This window comes from Dendrobates tinctorius, unplaced genomic scaffold, assembly GCF_039654945.1.
Source record: "Dendrobates tinctorius isolate UK_male_01 unplaced genomic scaffold, ASM3965494v1 ptg000211l, whole genome shotgun sequence".
NCBI classification, from domain to species: domain Eukaryota; kingdom Metazoa; phylum Chordata; class Amphibia; order Anura; family Dendrobatidae; genus Dendrobates; species Dendrobates tinctorius.
This window is the reverse complement of record NW_027361878.1, coordinates 8,875,577-8,896,719: the sequence shown is the minus strand read 5'-3', so window position 1 is coordinate 8,896,719 and position 21,143 is coordinate 8,875,577. Positions and strand designations below refer to the sequence as shown.

The window sequence follows — 21,143 nt, the reverse complement described above, 5'->3', positions numbered from 1 at the left end:
CAATGCAAATCTGCATATAACTATTGCACACGTGTGTACAAAGTTGCAAATCTGCATGTTACAGTTTCAAAGCCGCATTTAATAGTTGAAAATCTGCATGTAACAATTACCAATCTGCAGCCAAATGTCCTTCAGCGATCTTCACCGTGAGTACATGGCCAAATACATACAATCTGTAGTTCTGACGTCACATGACTGGAGAAATGTGACTGAATTCTGGGAACAGATAATAAGCTCATTTCATAATACAGTTATTACTTAATCACTGCGCCCCCAGAAGATCTTCTCCACCAGGGTCCCTGACGACAATCCAGCTTGTATAGGTGTGTGTGTCATGGAAGCTCCTGATTAGGAGGGGGACTGATCTGGCTCCTTTATGCATTAGATAAGAGTTGGCGGTATCTGCTGTCTATTCTGTATTGGGGTTTCCCGACTGCCTCCAGACAGATGATGTCGGGGGACATAAGGATCAGGCAGTTGGAATTCATTTACCCCATGCTTTTGGTTGGCTGGGTAGATAAGCCGCTGCCAGATGATTACTGTAGCGGATCTGTTCTAGAGGACTCAGGAGCACTCTGCCGAGCTGTCAGGGGGGTCGGAAGTGAGAGAGATGACAGCCATATTTGTATGGACAAAAATACAAGATCAAGTAAATCCCGGCACTGACATATTGGCTTTTCTCTCTATTAATGCAAATAATGGACGCGTTTCAGTCCATCCATCAGCAGACTGATGTCGAAAGGTTTCAATGGGCTCAAACAAGTCAAGTTATTCCTCTGATTATCGAGGATCCTGAGCATCAGACCTCCAACATGCAAACACTGTTGGCCTATATTACAATGTTAAAGGTGTTCTCTGGACTTATGATAGTAATCAATATCAGATCAGTGGGGGTCCACCGCACCTACCGATCAGCTGTTTTCAGCCCCAGTTAGATTTAGACAATGAACAGATACAGAACAGCACAACTCCATACATTGAGTAGCGGTAGCACTTGCCGAGATCTACAGCTCAGCTAATATTAATGGAAGAAGGAGCTTAGGTGCGGTACCTGAAAATGGCCACTACTCAGTTTACGGAGCTGTGCTGCGTCAGTTTACATGTAGATGCCACCAGAGCTGAGACCAGCAGAGCAGTGGGAATGTCAGGGGTCAGACCCCCACCAATTTGATATTGATGACCTATCCTAATACTGGACAACCCCTTTAAATATATGTTGTATGTCTGGCTTAAGTTTTGCCAGTTAATCCACTATTGCATTTCCGTCTGTTTGTTTTATTTAGTCTAGTTTCTGGTATTTTTTATCTTTTTGGCCTGTTTTGCAATTGTGCCTTATTATGCTTTTAATTTTCTCCTTTTTTTAAAAAAAAAAAAAATCTATTTTATGCTTCACCTTTTTGTTTTTTTGTCTTTATATTTACTATTGTGTCGGATTTTAAGGCTTCCACATGTTTTCATTTAATTTATCATTTGCAACTTTTCAGAAAGTTGCAAGACTTGTTGCAAATGTATTCCAGTCTATCCCTGGAGTGATTTTATTTATTCCATAATTTTTTCCTTTTTTCCAAATTTTTTTTTAGAAAAAGTACAACTTTTTTTTTGTGCCAAAAAGTCTCAAAAGATGTTAGAAACAAATAGAAAGAAAAATTTTCACTTTGCAAAAAGAATCATGAACTGAATTTTAAAGTCTCTGGCGCAAAAAAAAGGGCACAGACAAACACAAGGCAAAAAAGAAAAAAAAAAGCAAGCGATGAATCAGAGCCATGGTGCTCATACAGTGAACATAAACTTTTATATCATTATGTGCAGCATGTTTCATGGCCTCGGACAGGACACAGACACTGGACAATTAAGCAATTAAGGCAGCGATGTGTCGTCTTATTATTTGTGTGTGTGTATATATATACTGCTCAAAAAAATAAAGGGAACACTTCCATTTGTAACAAGATGTTTGTGTTCCCTTTATTTCTCTGAGCAGTGTGTATATATATATATATATATACAGTGGGGCAAAAAAGTATTTAGTCAGTCAGCAATAGTGCAAGTTCCACCACTTAAAAAGATGAGAGGCGTCTGTAATTTACATCATAGGTAGACCTCAACTATGGGAGACGAACTGAGAAAAAAAAATCCAGAAAATCACATTGTCTGTTTTTTTTTCATTTTATTTGCATATTATGGTGGAAAATAAGTATTTGGTCAGAAACAAAATTTCATCTCCATACTTTGTGATATATCCTTTGTTGGCAATGACAGAGGTCAAACGTTTTCTGTAAGTCTTCACAAGGTTGCCACACACTGTTGTTGGTATGTTGGCCCATTCCTCCATGCAGATCTCCTCTAGAGCAGTGATGTTTTTGGCTTTTCGCTTGGCAACACGGACTTTCAACTCCCTCCAAAGGTTTTCTATAGGGTTGAGATCTGGAGACTGGCTAGGCCACTCCAGGACCTTGAAATGCTTCTTACGAAGCCACTCCTTCGTTGCCCTGGCAGTGTGCTTTGGATCATTGTCATGTTGAAAGACCCAGCCACGTTTCATCATCAATGCCCTTGCTGATGGAAGGAGGTTTGCACTCAAAATCTCACGATACATGGCCCCATTCATTCTTTCATGTACCCGGATCAGTCGTCCTGGCCCCTTTGCAGAGAAACAGCCCCAAAGCATGATGTTTCCACCACCATGCTTTACAGTAGGTATGGTGTTTGATGGATGTAACTCAGTATTCTTTTTCCTCCAAACACGACAAGTTGTGTTTCTACCAAACAGTTCCAGTTTGGTTTCATCAGACCATAGGACATTCTCCCAAAACTCCTCTGGATCATCCAAATGCTCTCTAGCAAACTTCAGACGGGCCCGGACATGTACAGGCTTAAGCAGTGGGACACGTCTGGCACTGCAGGATCTGAGTCCATAGTGGCGTAGTGTGTTACTTATGGTAGGCCTTGTTACATTGGTCCCAGCTCTCTGCAGTTCATTCACTAGGTCCCCCCGCTTGGTTCTGGGATTTTTGCTCACCGTTCTTGTGATCATTCTGACCCCACGGGGTGGGATTTTGCGTGGAGCACCAGATCAAGGGAGATTATCAGTGGTCTCGTATGTCTTCCATTTTCTAATTATTGCTCCCACAGTTGATTTCTTCACTCCAAGCTGGTTGGCTATTGCAGATTCAGTCTTCCCAGCCTGGTGCAGGGCTACAATTTTGTTTCTGGTGTCCTTTGACAGCTCTTTGGTCTTCACCATAGTGGAGTTTGGAGTCAGACTGTTTGAGGGTGTGCACAGGTGTCTTTTTATACTGATAACAAGTTTAAACAGGTGCCATTACTACAGGTAATGAGTGGAGGAAAGAGGAGACTCTTAAAGAAGAAGTTACAGGTCTGTGAGAGCCAGAAATCTTGATTGCTTGTTTCTGACCAAATACTTATTTTCCACCATAATATGCAAATAAAATGAAAAAAAAACAGACAATGTGATTTTCTGGATTTTTTTTTCTCAGTTTGTCTCCCATAGTTGAGGTCTACCTATGATGTAAATTACAGACGCCTCTAATCTTTTTAAGTGGTGGAACTTGCACTATTGCTGACTGACTAAATACTTTTTTGCCCCACTGTATATATATATATATACCCTTAAGAGAAAAATAGGAAGGAATTGGGAATAATTATCAATAATAAACCAAACTGGAGCGCCAGTCAGCTGCATCAAAAGCTTGCAAAATATTGTAATACTATGTCTCTAGAGAAGCAAGTTTTGTTTTACCCCTTAAAGGGAATCTGTCACCAGGTATTTGCTACCCAATCTGAGTGCAGCATAACGTAGATACAGTGACCCTGATTCCAGTGATGTGTAACTTATTGTGCTGCTTGTTATTTTTTTTTTATAATATCACTGCTTTATCTGCTGCAGATCTCACAGTTCTCTGAATGCTGATCTCTGTATAACCCCGCCCACAACACTGATTGTTAGCTTTTGTGTACACTGGCAGATTTCTGCCTATGCACAATTAGTGGTAGGAGCGGGGGTTATACAGAGGTCATGAATATGGAGGACAACATGGCAGCAGGTTTACTAGTCCTCTAGTGATAATGTCCTGCTGATAAAACAATGATTTTATCAACACTACAGTAAGCAACCCAGTAATTGATACATCACTGGAATCAGGGTCTCTGTCTCTACATTATGCTGCTCTCAGATTAGATAGCGAAAACCTGGCAACAAATTCCTTTTAATAAAGAATCGGGGGCAACCGTGCTTGGAGTATGGAGTTCATTTTTGGGAGTCAAAATAGATATTACTGAGAATGAAATGATAACTACCGTACATTTATAGGAAGAATGAAAGATCTCAGTTATGAAAGGAAGGCTGCGGAATCTAACCCTAAAGAAGAGAAGGAATTAGGATATCATTATAGAGACATATATAAATGGCCCCATTAGAAAGGTGCTCAGGGCCACTGTTCAGGAGATGCAATTTCTTGAGAAATATTTAAGCAAATGTAAAGTTGTGTAACATGTTCTCACTGAATTTGACAATGGCTGTAATGGCAAGGGATGTGGCCGCGCTATAAATGTCTGAGTTAAGAATAACCCTTTAAAGAGAATGTGTCATCAGGAAACGACCTATTATATATAATTTTTTTTAAATGTGGCCAATGGGATTTTTTTCACATCATTATTTTAAAAATATAAATTAGAAGTCTTGCAATTCTCACACTGTTCACTGAGGCTAGTATAGTCTCTAACTTCCTGTTGTTTGAAGAAATGCACACGTACATTAGCAGCAATGGTTAGACCCCGACGTTGGCTATTGTATTGAAGCATCCAATAAGCATGTGCAAAGGTCATTGTGAAGAGAGATGAGGGGGGTCAGCTGTGACATAACCTATTGTGATGGGTGGATCCAGTTTGTTACCTGTGATTGTCTGTAATGATAAGGAGCCTGCTGGAAACTCTTCTTAAAAGTACAGGAGGTAGGAGTCTAAAAAAAGCCCCAGGAGCCAATGTGAAAATTGCCAGATTACAAATTTTGATTTTTAAGTCTGATTTTCATGAAAAAAAACTAAAAATGTGAAAAAAATTTAAATAACAGATAATTTTCTGATGTCAAATTTCCATTAAGGAATGTTTTTTTGACTTCCTACGGATCAACTGGTGTTTGTAAAGCCTCCAAACGCTTTAAATAGCCATCGGCCACACGGCTGCCGAGTTCTCCTGTGTAGCCTATGAGAGAGCTGCTGCCAGGCATCTCTGGCGGTGACCGATCTCTTGGAGATCAATAGGATCGGTAGCCAAAAATTGGACATGCCGGATTGTTTTCTCCCTCAAATTCATCTGTCAGCGGCCACGATGCCCATTAGACTGGTGGGGTAGACTGGGCAAGTTGATGTGTTGGAACCAGGAATAATGGCACAGACCGGTCGCAGTGCCCATAGTGAGATCTGTCTCTCACAGATAACCCCTATATTAGTCACTGATCATCAGATTTGGACCATAGTGCAAGAGGAATACGTGACCCGGTCAAGGGCCAGGTCAAGGGATTTGGATACCCTCAGCAGATGAAGCAAATTGGGCAGTGCTTCCCATCCAAAAAAAGAGAAATGCTTGCGAAGCATAACAATTTTCCTTCCATGTTGTCCTTTTAAGAAGCAGCTTAAAATGTGCATTAAAAATACAGCAAAACTGCAATGTATGAACAGAGCCTTAGGGGTCATCATTAGTAACTCAGCGCTGCACTACATGAGTCTCCGGGAGGAAAAAAAACTGGGGACAAGGAGTAAGTGCAAATGTAGCCTCAAACTTTCACAAAAGCTTGTATTACTCAGCAGGGAGAGGTTTCCTCCCCTCCGGCCGTGCGAATTGTCCTGAGGATATCGTCGCTACATGACTATTTCATTTATCGATGGTTTGTCCTTCCATATAAAGAGATTTTATAAGTGACTTCATGCACAGCTGATGAGGGCAGCACGGTGGCTCAGTGGTTAGCATAGTTACTTTGCAACGCTGGGGTCCTGGGTTCTATGGACATCATCTACAAGGAGTTTGTATGTTCTCCCCGTGTTTGCGTGGGTTTCCTCCGGGTTCTCCGGTTTCCTCCCACACTCCAAAGATATACTGATAGGGAATGTAGATTGTGAGCTCCAATGGGGACAGTGATGATAAATAAGCAGGCATAAAGGAAAAAATAGTGATTTCTGCACTTACAAAACTTGCTTCATTCATCTGAAGCTAGTGGCCTTTGTATATGACTAATAGCAATAAATGTTATTAATTAATATTTGTATTTTATTCTTTGTGGCCCAATCACTGCACCCTATTACCTTTATCTTACTCACAGGGTCCAAGTGTTGTGTGCCACTTACCACGTAGGAAGGCTGTGCAGGCGGCTGGGCACCTGCCAGTGATATCGGGGGTCAATATTGATTTTCTTTCCATGACTAATAAAATGTTCTGTCATAAAGAAGATATTTGGACTCACCTCCACAAAGCCATTATTTTGCTAAACTGGTCATACACATTAGATACCTGTTCAGCCAACAGTTACGTACCCCGGACTCTCCCATACACAGGAGCACGTGGCTCGGCTGACCCCCCTGTGTTCTCAATGAGGGAGCCCCTTCCAGACCCCTCAGGTTTATGTCCCGCTAATCAAAAAGATCAGCCATTAAAATTCTACGAGCGGGTTCCTTCTTCTTCCCGAGATCATCTGTCGGCGTAGAGTCGAGAGGCGCCAGTACACATTAGGTGGTCGAGCAATTCTGCTCAAGTTGTCAGATTTAGGGAATTTTAGTCAGGTGGGAGGCATCCCTGATGGCGCTCATACCCAAATAGACATTTGGTGATAATAATTGAGAATGTGCTGCACGGGATTGATTATCAGTGGTGGACAGCTTTGCAGTGGATGAAAATAACAGCTAGAGCAATGCTGACTCTGCCCCGATCCAGCGATGCCTCTCCGCTGTTCAAAGGCTGCAGAGCAGGGGCGTAACGATCGCGGTCACAGAGGTCGAAACCGCTACCGGCCCGAACTCGTGAGGGGCCCTCCGAAACCAGCGCATACTTCATGCTGGATGTGGTTCTCAGCAGCATATTCAGCAGGCAGTGGAGGGAAAGTAAGTACAGTCAGCCAAACTGAGCGTGCATGTGTGAGAGTGCCAGGAGCTAAGGCTGTTGGCAGAACAAGCTTTTGTGGGCAGCTTTAGAATATTTTCTGTTACTTTGTATCCACTTCATTGCCTGATAGAAACTGAAACTAAATGTTGGCAAAAATAAATGTAACTTTAGCAAAGGTCGAGATAGCCGAGACGCCCAGGTGCTGTGGGCATAAACCTCGATATCTGGAGACGGAGTGTGGTGTGGAGTACAGCGGCTATAAAAATGGTAATGTGAACAGAAGCCAAAGCTACTGATTGCTGTACACAGGTCTGGCCATGACTTCTCTCCATAACAGATTTCATGTTTCCAGCCAAGCTTCACATTTATAATCCTTAAATAAAGGTCATGATTAATTTGTGAGTTTTCCTCTCATCAACCTGAAAGCAAAGTTTTACAGATGACGATTACCAAGTGGCTTTATAGAAGCATGTGCAAATAGTCAGGAGATTATACAACCTGTAGAAACGCAGAGGATAAAAGGCAAAGACAAGCTATTCTCATGTAACAAAGGCTCTCGGAGCAATGTACAGAATAGCACCGGCTCTTCCATCACAGATAGACGGACAGACGGATAGATAGATAGATAGATAGATAGATTACACAGGTCAACGAAAAAAAATTTTTTTTCTGGTGTCCAAAATATTTTAATGAATTTGGGGTATTTTTGGGGTGCTGATTCTGAATATGTCATCAGTTTTGCCAGATTGGCTCAAGTTTTTGAGATTTTTGGTATCTTATTTATAGCACTTGTTGGTAAATGCGACGCATCATCTCATTAATTTCTTTGGATTAGTACTTGAACTGAGCAGTTCTCAATATAGTTTTGTGTTAATTAGTGTTCTAAAAGTTTGTTCATAGCTTGATTTTTGCACTAACTTTATGTTGTTGTCTGTTTTCCAGTGAAAAGCATGAACTCATCATGAAGAAGTTGTCTTAACGATCCAGACTCATTCTGTTACATTTGTGGTGAATATACACTGCCAAAACATAGAAGAAACATAACAGACTTCGTAAAAAAAGTGTATTTTGCCTATTTTGGGGTTATGCTTGGGGACCAAGACAAGTTTTGGGCACCACACATAGTGTGCAAAGCATGTATCGAATTATTACGAAAATGGAGCAAAGGACAAAGAAAAAGCTTCAAATTTGGTGTTCCAATGGTGTGGAGAGAGCCAAAAAATCATCATGATGACTGTTATTTCTGTGCAGTGCAAGTGCAAGGATTCAATAAGCATAAGAAACGAAAATGGGAGTAACATGGAATCTGCAAGAAGGCCTGTCCCTCATTGTGAAGATGTGCCTGTACCTGTGTTTACCATAAATAACAGTCATCATGATGATTTTTTGGCTCTCTCCACACCATTGGAACACCAAATTTGAAGCTTTTTCTTTGTCCTTTGCTCCATTTTCGTAATAATTCGATACATGCTTTGCACACTATGTGTGGTGCCCAAAACTTGTCTTGGTCCCCAAGCATAACCCCAAAATAGGCAAAATACACTTTTTTTACGAAGTCTGTTATGTTTCTTCTATGTTTTGGCAGTGTGTATTCACCACAAATGTAACAGAATGAGTCTGGATCGTTAAGACAACTTCTTCTTGATGAGTTCATGCTTTTCACTGGAAAACAGACAACAACATAAAGTTAGTGCAAAAATCAAGCTATGAACAAACTTTTAGAACACTAATTAACACAAAACTATATTGAGAACTGCTCAGTTCAAGTACTAATCCAAAGAAATTAATGAGATGATGCGTCGCATTTACCAACAAGTGCTATAAATAAGATACCAAAAATCTCAAAAACTTGAGCCAATCTGGCAAAACTGATGACATATTCAGAATCTGCACCCCAAAAATACCCCAAATTCGATGAAATATCTTTGGCACCAAAAATGCTGTTGACCAGTGTTATAGATGATAGATAGATGATAGATCTATAGATAGATAGATACATAGATAGATGGTGCTTGACAAAGCCCGTGCTGTGAGGTCGAAACGTTGCACCACTTGGCGCTGGATTAAAGTCCACATTTTTCCTGTAACTGGAGTGCTGCCTGACTTTTTCCTATTTAGATTTTTGCGTTGGACATCCGCATTATTCAGGACTATTGCACCCAAAATCTGCTCAAGTTTGTGCTGCTGTCTGTTTTTTCTAATAGATAGATAGATAGATAGATAGATAGATTAACCATGCAGTTGTTGAACAGTATGAAAAAAAAAAACACATTTCCCCCCTGATGAATACTAGACTTCACTTGACTGTTCTTTATAGAGACATGGTGACACCGGAGAAAGTACAGAAAAGTGCTGCAAGTGCTCCTCTCTCTGACCACAACCTACTTACATTCTCTTCCCTCTCCTCCTCAGGTCCACAATCCCCGCCTCAAAAACTCGCACACCCTCGCAGAAATCTTCAACACCTCGATCTACATTCACTGTCTGAATCCCTCCACCCTCTTACAGACATAAGTTCCCTACACAATGCGGATGCCGCTGCCGCTCTATATAACACCACAATAGCTGTAGCTTTGGAATCAGTTGCCCTTCTCAAACATACCAAAACTCGCAAAATCAACAGACAGCCCTGGCACACCAATCTGACCAAAGTACTGAGGCGGGCTTCCAGGGCTGCTGAGCGGAGATGGAAAAAATCCCACTCCAATAAGGACTTCATCACATTCAAACAGTCCCTCACTACTTTCAAGGCCACACTCGCTGCAGCAAAACAAACCTACTTCTCATCTATCATATCCTCCCTGTCTCACAACCCTAAACAGTTATTCAACACCTTCAATTCTCACCTCCGCCCCCCAGCACCTCCTCCCTCTCCATTCATCTCAGCTGAAGACTTTGCCTCATCTTTCAAGGAGAAGATTGATAACATCAGAGACAGTTTTGGTCAACAACCCCCCCTGCCCTTCCTCCTACCTGCCCTGCCCTCCTCCCCCAAAACCAACTTCTCCACCATTACAGAAGATCAACTCTCCACTCTACTCTCAAGATCACATCTCACTACCTGTGCACTTGACCCGATTCCATCCCACTTCATCCCAACCCTAACCCATCTCTTCATCCTATCACAAACAACTGGTGTTTTCCCCTCAAGCTTTAAACATGCCTCAATCACACCTATCCTCAAAAAGCTCTCTCTTGACCCATCCTCTGTATCTAGCTATCGCCCTATATCACTTCTCCCCTATGCCTCAAAACTACTGCAATAACACGTCCATCTTGAACTATCCTCCCACCTCTCTTCTTGCTCCCTCCTTGACCACTTGCAATCCGGCTTCCGGCCACACCACTCCAATGAAACTGCCCTAACTAAGGTCACCAATGACCTACTAGCCGCCAAGGCCAAGCGACACTACTCTGTCCTCCTCCTCCTGGACCTGTCCTCTGCCTTTGACACAGTGGCCATTCGCTATTACTACAGACCCTCTCATCTCTTGGTATCACAGACTTGGCCCTATCTTGTATTGCGTCATACCTAGCAGACCAGACATTCAGCGTCTCCCACTCGCACACCACCTCCTCACCGCGCTCCCTATCCGTTGGAGTCCCGCAAGGTTGAGTCCTAGGGCTCCTGCTCTTCTCCGTTTACACCTTCGGCCTTGGACAGCTCATAGAATCTCATGGCTTTCAGTATCATCTCTATGCTGATGACACACAGATCTACATCTCTGGACCAGATATCACCTCCCTACTAAACAGAATCCCTCAATGTCTGTCTGCTATTTCATCCTTCTTCTCCGCTAGATTTCTAAAACTTAATATGGACAAAACAGAATTAATCATCTTTCGCCCATCTCACGTGACCCCCCCAACAGACCTATCCATTAAAGTAAACGGCTGCCCACTCTCTCCAGTCCCACAAGCTCGCTGCCTCGGGGTTATCCTTGACACTGATCTCTCCTTCAAACCACATATCCAAGCCCTTTCCGCTTCCTGCCGACTTCAACTCAAAAATATTTCACGGATCCGTACATTCCTGAACCAAGAATCTGCAAAAACCTTAGTCCATGCCCTCATCATCTCCCGCCTTGACTACTGCAACCTCCTGCTCTGTGGCCTCCCCTCTAACACTCTCGCACCCCTCCAATCTATTAACTCTGCTGCCCGACTAATCCACCTGTCCCCCCGCTATTCCCCAGCTTCTCCCCTCTGTCAATCCCTGCACTGGCTCCCCATTACCCAAAGACTCCAGTTCAAAACCCTAACCATGACATACAAAGCCATCCACAACCTGAGTCCTCCGTACATCTGTGACCTAGTCTCCCGCTACTTACCTGCACGAAACCTCCGATCCTCACAAAATCTCCTTCTGTACTCTCCTCTTATCTCCTCTTCCCACAATCGCATACAAGATTTCTCCCGCGCATCCCCTCTACTCTGGAACTCTCTACCACAACATATCAGACTCTCACCTACCATGGAAACCTTAAAAAAAAACTTGAAGACCTACCTCTTCCGACAAGCCTACAACTTGCAGTAACCGCCGATCCACCAAACCGCTGCACGACCTGCTCTACCCTCGCCTACTGTATCCTAACCCATCCCGTTGTAGATTGTGAGCCCTCGCGGGCAGGGTCCTCTCTCATCCTGTACCAGTCGTGACTTGTATTGTTTAAGATTACTGTACTTGTATGTATTATGTATACCCATCCTCACATGTAAAGCGCCATGGAATAAATGGCGCTATAATAATAAATAATAATAATAATACATTAAGAAGCTTCCAGACCTGAGCAGACTTCTGAGCCTGTGTCTTGCGCTCTGTGCTGAGTACACTATTTGGACTGTTTCTATGATATTGCACATTTTGGCTGTGATTCAACCGCTCCACCTTCATGTTCATCTTGTAGCAGATGCAGTCGTATTCGGTGTAACATGCATTGATCCTCTATAGTGACCCTGCAGCGTGTCTTCATTATTCTTTTTGCTCTCTTGCGCCGTGATGTCACCATCCTTATAGTGAGGTTTTGGACACTGTATATAATTCCGATGCTATGATATCATTGTATCTTTCCCATATTCCACTTTCCTTTGGCTCTGACATACTTGGAGTTGCAGGAATTGTTATGCTCTATGAACTTTTATGGCCGCTATTACAGGTGATTATATAAGAAGAACTTACTTCTGTATATTTAAACAGAGCACAAAGCAACTAGCTCCAGAGCCCGAGCCTCCGCACAACCTCTGGTTACACACAGCCACTAAAATACACTATAGGAAAAAGAGAAGCGCAATAGGGTCTTATCTGATGACAATGTTATGAAGATATATAAAATCCACTCACCCGCTAAAGGAGAGATCAGGCATATGGAGATCGTCAGCTGCTGCACGTCCAAATGGTCAGACAAGCGACCGCCAGTATAATACCTCTAATGGAACTTAGTTTTCTGGACTTTCATGCTATGCTTGACATAATACACAATCCGGTTATATTGAAAGATCAATCTTTTATTCCCATTTACACACAGCCACTAGCAGATCCAGCCATGATCAGAATCTGTTCCGCTATTGTACTGTGCACTAAACCAACAATGGCCGTATATGAGGTTTATTGTGCTACTCATGATGTGAAAGCCGATTTAGTTTGTAAGCTCATAGATTGTAAGCTTGCGAGCAGGACCCTCACTCCTCTTGGTATCTGTTTTGATCTATATGTCTATTGTTATGCTGTAATGTCTATTGTCTGTCCAAGTACCCTCTATAAATTGCTGCAGAATATGTTGGCGCTATAGAAATAAAATTATTATTATTATTTAGTGTGCTTATATAACATGGATGAAAGTGCAACAAATGTAAATTTATCATATACCTTATGCATCAATGAAATAGTATATACTGTGTAATACGCCGCATGAGATGTATGACATTAAAAATGGATACAGTGCCTTGCAAAGTATTCGGCCCTCTGGAACTTTTCAACCTTTTCCCACATATCATGCTTCAAACATAAAGATACCAAATGTAAATTTTTGGCGAAGAATCAACAACAAGTGGGACACAATTGTGAAGTTGAATGAAATTTATTGGTTATTTTAAATTTTTGTGGAAATTCAAAAACTGAAAAGTGGGGCGTGCAATATTATTCGCCCCTTTACTTTCAGTGCAGTAAACTCACTCCAGAAGTTCATCGTGGATCTCTGAATGATCCAATGTTGTGCTAAATGACTAATGATGATAAATATAATCCATCTGTGTGTAATCAAGTCTCCGTATAAATGCACCTGCTCTGTGATAGTCTCAGGGTTCTGTTTGAAGCACAGAGAGGCTTCATGAAGACCAAGGAACACAACAGGCAGGTCCGTGATACTGTTATGGAGAAGTTTAAAGCCGGATTTGCATACAAAATGATTTCCAAAACTTTAAACATCCCAAGGAGCACTGTGCAAGCGGTCATATTGAAATGGAAGGAGTATCATATCACTGCAAATCTACCAAGACCCGTCCGTCCCTCTAAAATGTTTGTCATCCCCTGAGGAAGAAGTAGTTCTTACTTCGAAACGCGTTGGGAAGAAATGATTAATCTTTCACCATAATTGGAATCCTAAAATAAATTCCAGGAGAAAAAAAACAGAGCATGCGATAAAAAAATTAATCAAATTTTATTAAAGTAAAGTACTACAAACAACATGTATCTGATAATGTACATTTGGTGGACAAAAGCAGACAGTATCTACCCACATGACCCCAAACCTCCATGATGGAGGTTTGGGGTCATGTGGGTAGATACTGTCTGCTTTTGTCCACCAAATGTACATTATCAGATACATGTTGTTTGTAGTACTTTACTTTAATAAAATTTGATTAATTTTTTTATCGCATGCTCTGTTTTTTCTCCTGGAATTTATTTAATTGTTTGAGCTTATGCTTTCTTGGCATTGGAGGTCAAAAAAAAATTTTTCTCCCTTCATTAGCCATATGATGACTATAGGGCTTCTAACTTCAATAACTGGAATCCTGTATTTTGTCAAGCAGCGCATGGAAGTCCATAAATTATTTCCATAAGAATTGATCTTCAGTTTCTTGGCAATTTCTCGCATGAAATAGCCTTCATTTCTAAGAACAAGAATAGGCTATCGAGTTTCGCATGAAAGTTCTTTTTTTCTGGCCATTTTTAGAGTGTAATGGAACCAACAAATGTAATGCTCCAGATTCTCAACTAGCTCAAAGGAAGGTCAGGTTTATAGCTTCTCTAATCAGCCAAACTGTTTTCAGCTGTGCTAACATACTTGCACAAGGGTTTTCAAGGGTATTCTAACCATCCATTAGCCTTCTTACACAGTTAGCAAACACAAAGTACCATAAGAACACTGGAGTGATGGTTTTTGGAAATGGGCCTCTATACACCTATGAAGATATTGCATTACATACCAGACGTTTGCAGCTATAAGGCCGGGGTCACACTAAACGACGCAAAATACGGTCCATATTTTACATGCGTAATATGGATGAACGACCTCTAAATAGTGCTCCGTATGTCATCCGTAAGCAAGGTGTGGTTGGGTATTTTGCGCATGTCAGCACCCGTATGTAATCCGTATGGCGAGATTTTCTCGCCGGCTTGCAAAATGGACATATAATGGAGCCCTATGACAGGGTTTCTAACAGAAACCAAAGAATAGATATAGACACATAGATTGCATATATATATGTATTCTATGTGTATATATCTATTCTTTCGTTTCTTTATTAAACCTGTCAGTGTGATTTTACTGTATAGCGCACTGAATTGCCGGCTTTGCTAAAAGACACCTGGTGCGTATTTCTCGCAAGTCACACGTGTGGTCCTTGTGTAATCTGTATTTTTTGCGCACCCATAGACTTGCATTGGCGTATTACGGGCGTAGTACGCTGACAATTGTAGCATGCTGCGATTGGCACGGAGCCTAGAATACGCCTGAGAAATATATGGCTGGTGCGAGGGACCCCATAGAGAATCATTTGTCCGTGTGTAATGCGTGCTTTTAACGCCTCTCACTCGTCCGTATTCCTCGCCAGTGTGACCCCGGCCTTATAGACATTTACCACATTAACAATGTATAGAGTGCATTTCTGAATTATTTAATGTTAGCTTAATTGGAAAAAAACTGTGCTTTTCTTTCAAAAACAAGGAAATTTCTAAGTGACCCTAAACGTTTACACGGTAGTGTAAGTGTTTAAAAAAAGCCGCATTTTCCTTCTTCTAGGAAGCTGCTCACTAGTTAGAATTTAAATTATAGCAAAAAGACGCTGACTGCGCAGCCACCCTAAAACATTGCCAACAAAGCCAATTCAGGCACAAGACCACCAAATTTTTCCTGAAGTGTCTTCACCTAGGAAAACAATGCTGGAATTAAACATTGCGTACACATAGCCTGGTATTGCAAAATTAAAATAAAAATTTAATAAGATTTCCAATTAATTATAATAAATAAAATAAGGTAATAACTAATAATACAGTTATAAAAATAATACAAAATAAAATGCTAAAAAAATAATAATAAAATAATTATAATTTATAAAATTAGAAATTAATAAGATTTTCAAAATAAGTATGACTTGGCACCTCAATAAATCAGCAATGAGTTGTTGTCTATCTGGTGAGTGTTCGTCGATTACTATTTTTGTGTCTTTAAAGGGAAACTGTCACATGAAAAAATGCTATTAACTTGCAAATATGGGGTTAATTCTGCAGGTTAATAGCGCTGTGAACCTGCCTGGCGTCGGCACTTAGACCATTGTTGCTGGAAGAAAAAGACTTTTATTCCCCCGGTAGCGTTTGGGTTCAGTCACTGCTCTGTGTATAGAGGGTGGGGGCTGTAAGTGCACCCCCGGCACTGACTGACAGCAGCTCAGAATTAGGGTCTGCTGTCAGTCAGTGTACTGTGTATAGAGAGCGGCGGCTGTAAGTGCACCCCCGGCACTGACTGACAGCAGCTCAGAATTAGGGTCTGCTGTCAGTCAGTGCACTGTGTATAGAGAGTGGGGCTGTAAGTGCACCCCCGGCACTGACTGACAGCAGCTCAGAATTAGGGTCTCCTGTCAGTCAGTGCACTGTGTATAGAGAGTGGGGCTGTAAGTGCACCCCCGGCACTGACTGACAGCAGCTCAGAATTAGGGTCTCCTGTCAGTCAGTGCACTGTGTATAGAGAATGGGGCTGTAAGCGCACCCCCGGCACTGACTGACAGCAGCTCAGAATTAGGGTCTGCTGTCAGTCAGTGCACTGTGTATAGAGAGTGGGGCTGTAAGTGCACCCCCGGCACTGACTGACAGCAGCTCAGAATTAGGGTCTGCTGTCAGTCAGTGCACTGTGTATAGAGAGTGGGGCTGTAAGTGCACCCCCGGCACTGACTGACAGCAGCTCAGAATTAGGGTCTCCTGTCAGTCAGTGCACTGTGTATAGAGAGTGGGGCTGTAAGTGCACCCCCGACACTGACTGACAGCAGCTCAGAATTAGGGTCTGCTGTCAGTCAGTGCACTGTGTATAGAGAGTGGGGCTGTAAGTGCACCCCCGGCACTGACTGACAGCAGCTCAGAATTAGGGTCTGCTGTCAGTCAGTGCACTGTGTATAGAGAGTGGGGCTGTAAGTGCACCCCCGGCACTGACTGACAGCAGCTCAGAATTAGGGTCTCCTGTCAGTCAGTGCACTGTGTATAGAGAGTGAGGCTGTAAGCGCACCCCCGGCACTGACTGACAGCAGCTCAGAATTAGGGTCTGCTGTCAGTCAGTGTACTGTGTATAGAGAGCGGCGGCTGTAAGCGCACCCCCGGCACTGACTGACAGCAGCTCAGAATTAGGGTCTGCTGTCAGTGTACTGTGTATAGAGAGCGGCGGCTGTAAGCGCACCCCCGGCACTGACTGACAGCAGCTCAGAATTAGGGTCTGCTGTCAGTCAGTGTACTGTGTATAGAGAGCGGCGGCTGTAAGCGCACCCCCGGCACTGACTGACAGCAGCTCAGAATTAGGGTCTCCTGTCAGTCAGTGCACTGTGTATAGAGAGTGGGGCTGTAAGCGCACCCCCGGCACTGACTGACAGCAGCTCAGAATTAGGGTCTGCTGTCAGTGTACTGTGTATAGAGAGCGGGGGCTGTAAGCGCACCCCCGGCACTGACTGACAGCAGCTCAGAATTAGGGTCTGCTGTCAGTCAGTGTACTGTGTATAGAGAGCGGCGGCTGTAAGCGCACCCCCAGCACTGACTGACAGCAGCTCAGAATTAGGGTCTGCTGTCAGTCAGTGCACTGTGTATAGAGAGTGGGGCTGTAAGTGCACCCCCGGCACTGACTGACAGCAGCTCAGAATTAGGGTCTGCTGTCAGTCAGTGTACTGTGTATAGAGAGTGGGGCTGTAAGCGCACCCCCGGCACTGACTGACAGCAGCTCATAATTAACGTTTCCTGTCAGTCAGCGCACTGTATATAGAGAGTGGGGCTGTAAGTGCACCCCCGGCACTGACTGACAGCAGCTCAGAATTAGGGTCTGCTGTCAGTCAGTGTACTGTGTATAGAGAGCGGCGGCTGTAAGTGCACCCCCGGCACTGACTGACAGCAGCTCAGAATTAGGGTCTCCTGTCAGTCAGTGCACTGTGTATAGCGAGTGGGGCTGTAAGCGCACCCCCGGCACTGACTGACAGCAGCTCAGAATTAGGGTCTGCTGTCAGTCAGTGCACTGTGTATAGAGAGTGGGGCTGTAAGCGCACCCCCGGCACTGACTGACAGCAGCTCAGAATTAGGGTCTGCTGTCAGTCAGTGCACTGTGTATAGAGAGTGGGGCTGTAAGTGCACCCCCGGCACTGACTGACAGCAGCTCAGAATTAGGGTCTGCTGTCAGTCAGTGCACTGTGTATAGAGAGTGGGGCTGTAAGTGCACCCCCGGCACTGACTGACAGCAGCTCAGAATTAGGGTCTGCTGTCAGTCAGTGCACTGTGTATAGAGAGTGGGGCTGTAAGTGCACCCCCGGCACTGACTGACAGCAGCTCAGAATTAGGGTCTCCTGTCAGTCAGTGCACTGTATATAGAGAGTGGGGCTGTAAGTGCACCCCCGGCACTGACTGACAGCAGCTCAGAATTAGGGTCTACTGTCAGTCAGTGCACTGTGTATAGAGAGTGGGGCTGTAAGCGCACCCCTGACACTGACAGCAGCTCAGCATTAGAGTCGGCTGTCAGTCAGCACTAGCGGTGCGCTTACAGGCGCCACTTTCTGTGAACAGAGCAGTGACTGTGCCAACCCCGTAACTGAAACTCGAATGCTACAACCGGAAGCAATAAAGTTAATTTCCACCTGGTAGCATGACTCTCAGTGCCAGTGCCGGGCAGGTTCAGAACTTTATTACCCTGCAGATTAACCCAATATCTGCAGGTTAATAACGTTTTTTCACATGACAGCTTCCCTTTAAAGTAAGTATAGAATGGGCAAAGGCCTACATATTCATCTTCAGAATGGAAAGTGACACACAACAGTAGCGGGTGTGAACAATGCCAGTAATCTGCATTAGACAGTGACAGTAATGCATGATGCATACTATACGCCTAGAAACAGGGATTGCTTTACTAACTTATTAAATGTCTTGATGCTAACCCAAAAATATATAACCTCATTATTGGGTGGAATAGTCATATCAGCCAATGCTGAGCAAATAGAAAGTCATCTAAGCCGAGTACAAGCCAAGCTAGCGGCGCTCTGCTCATTACTCGTTTCCTCCATTTATGGATTTATTTGATAACTGCCTGTACTATTGTTGCACAACAGTCATGCACATAACTATCATAGTATCCAGCGGAACAGGGACTTGGTGGTCTAATAACTTACTGATATTAACGTATGTCTCCAATAAGAGGAAAGGTGTAGTTAGCGATCACTGTGATTGATAGACATGGCTACTAAAAAGGGAAATGTGGCTCAATTTTCTACGTAGAATTACTGTAATTATCTTTTTGAAGGGAATCTGTTAGCATATTTTTCCTATTCAATCTAAGAGCAGCATAATGTAGGACAAGTGAGCCTGATTCTAAGGATGTATCACGTATTAGGCTGGGTGCTATAGTTTCAATACAATCAATGTGTCATGATCCATGCGGGATCAGGACAGATAAAAAGCACAGGTAGCCTTTTTTTTTCTCAAGCTGTGCTTAGAGATGTTTTTGCCCCCGGTGGCCATTAGGATTATTGCACTGTGTGTCGTTTGTTCTAAGTTTGCCCCCGGTGGTGGTGAGCGTCATTGCACTCTGTTTCTTTAGTTAAGTGCACATTTATAATGCAGGTGTGATTGCTGGCTCTGCTATAAAAGAGTCACAGGTGTTGCAATCAGTGTTGGTGATAGAATTCATTTCAAACCATCCCTGGTGGAGGAAGGAGCTGGAGAGCGTTCCTTGCAGCACTGTCTTAGCCCTGGTGTGGAAGGAGTCAGAGGGGATTTCCTTGTCGCTCTGACAGAGCTTGGTGGCAGCATTTCAGGAGGAGAGCTGCATTCCGGTGGTGGACTCTGTTACCTGGAGCAAGTGCACAGAGTAAAGCTAAATGGTGTTCCCATGTTGTGTTTTCCCTTTGTGTGTATTAGTACAGCGGTGAGGCCAGTGCCTGCGCCACCCAGCTCCCTAGCAAGGGATAGGTGTAGGGTGTACTAGGGCGACAGGTATCCTGAGCGGCGCCCGGTGCGGAACCGCCACGTTAGGAGCGTTAGGGACACTGACTTAGGGGAGTGCAGGAGGTCTCCACGTCCCCTTTCCCTATCGCAGGGCCCACCGTTGTAACTGTTGTCCCTCCCCCTTGTCTTGTTGTTTAGTTACCGGCCTGCGGGCCGTGTCACACAGGACAGCTTCACGTGCCGCGTCGTGTTGTTTCAGTTATCGGCCTGCGGGTCGCGTCACACAGGACGGGTCCACGTGACATATTGCTTTATAAGTAGGAGATTATCACTGCAGGACTAGAGCTCACGTGCTTGACAGTCAGGCTAATGTATTTAACCATGCCCCCCACCACTGATTGGAAGAATGTTGACAATGCACAGTATGCACAGGAAGTTGCCAATTATGGGTGTGGGAGGAGTTATAAACAGCTCAGCATTTGAGCTCTGCTACATCTACAGCAGAGGAAACAGGGATTCTATCAAATCTGCACCAAAAAACCCTGTATTGACACATAGCTAGAATCAGGGTCTCTGCCCCTACATCATACTGTTTTTGGATTCCATAGCAAAAACCTGCTGATGGATTCCCTTTCATTATTACATTTTTGTGTGTATTATCTCAATACTGTGACATCACTACTGCACGATGGCTATACTGTCAATATAGAAAAAATGGCCTGCACTCAAAATTTAAAGGAGAGAGGCAGGAGGAGTGGGTTGTGGTCCCAGTGCATACCGGAAGGAAAATCCGATGCACTCTCAAAAGTTGATACTTTATAAGGTGATTTTATTGATTTATTGAAACAAGCCTATGTTTCCACACCCAGCATTAAAGTGATTCAGGTACTCTGCGAACTTGACAAAGACCCGGGACAGGCCGAAACAGTCTTTATTTTGTCGCTTATGTACCCCATCTTATTCACCTTATTGTATATATGCTAATCAATAAAATCACTTTGCAAAGTATCAACTTCAGTGCGGTAGATTTTCCTTCCTAAGGCTGTGTGCACACGCTGCGGATTAGGTGCGGATTCATCCGCGCGGATTTTGTAAAATCCGCAGGTGAAACCGCAGGTCAAAATACCTGCGGTTTTACCTGCGGATTGCTCTGCGGTTTTTCATCTCCTCAATGGAGGAGATGGCAAACTGCAGGAGAATCCGCAGAAAGAATTGACATGTCAATTCTTTCTGCAGATTGAAATACGCAGATAATCCGCGCGGAAAATTCCACACCGTCTGCATTGCGGTTTTTGATTCCCATAGGGAATAATGGTACTGTACACCGCAGCAGAAACTGCTGCGGGTCCGCAGCGGCCAAAACCGCTGCGGAACCGCAGCAAAATCCGCAGTGTGTGCACACAGCCTGATAGCTATACTG

The 21,143-nt window shown here is 43.5% G+C and overlaps 1 protein-coding gene across 2 annotated transcripts in view; it reads left to right on the top strand.

Moving 5' to 3' along the window:
* The window catches only part of EPS8L2 (EPS8 signaling adaptor L2), a 211,625-nt gene that overhangs the window by 26,480 nt on the left and 164,002 nt on the right, over window positions 1-21,143 (top strand). The window contains exon 1 of one of the 2 annotated variants that reach the window (XM_073554388.1): window positions 19,543-19,646. The exons of the other annotated variant lie outside the window; for it this stretch is intronic. The gene's annotated coding sequence lies outside the window, so the exon portion shown is untranslated. Of the gene's footprint in view, window positions 1-19,542; window positions 19,647-21,143 lie in introns of those variants that run through there. 2 annotated transcript variants of the gene reach the window in all.